Genomic DNA, 238 nt, shown 5'->3' on the forward strand with positions numbered 1-238 from the left:
CCCGCTCCTTTGGAGCTCCGATGTTATCTACAACATCCGGCGAAGAATTGCTGACCCCGCAGTCTTCGTCCAGTGGATACCTTCCCACTTCACGCGCATCTGAAGGGCCGTACCCAAGATGCCTCGGACTCTGTCCGATCCCGCCAACAATGGTAGGCAGCGACTGTTTCGAAATGAGAGCAGTGCTCAGTGGTTTACGTGCCACTCCACGCGCATCTGAAGGGCCGTGCCCAAGATG

Source organism: Plasmopara halstedii (genome assembly GCF_900000015.1).
Source record: "Plasmopara halstedii genome assembly, contig: Scaffold_614, whole genome shotgun sequence".
NCBI classification, from domain to species: Eukaryota; Oomycota; class Peronosporomycetes; order Peronosporales; family Peronosporaceae; genus Plasmopara; species Plasmopara halstedii.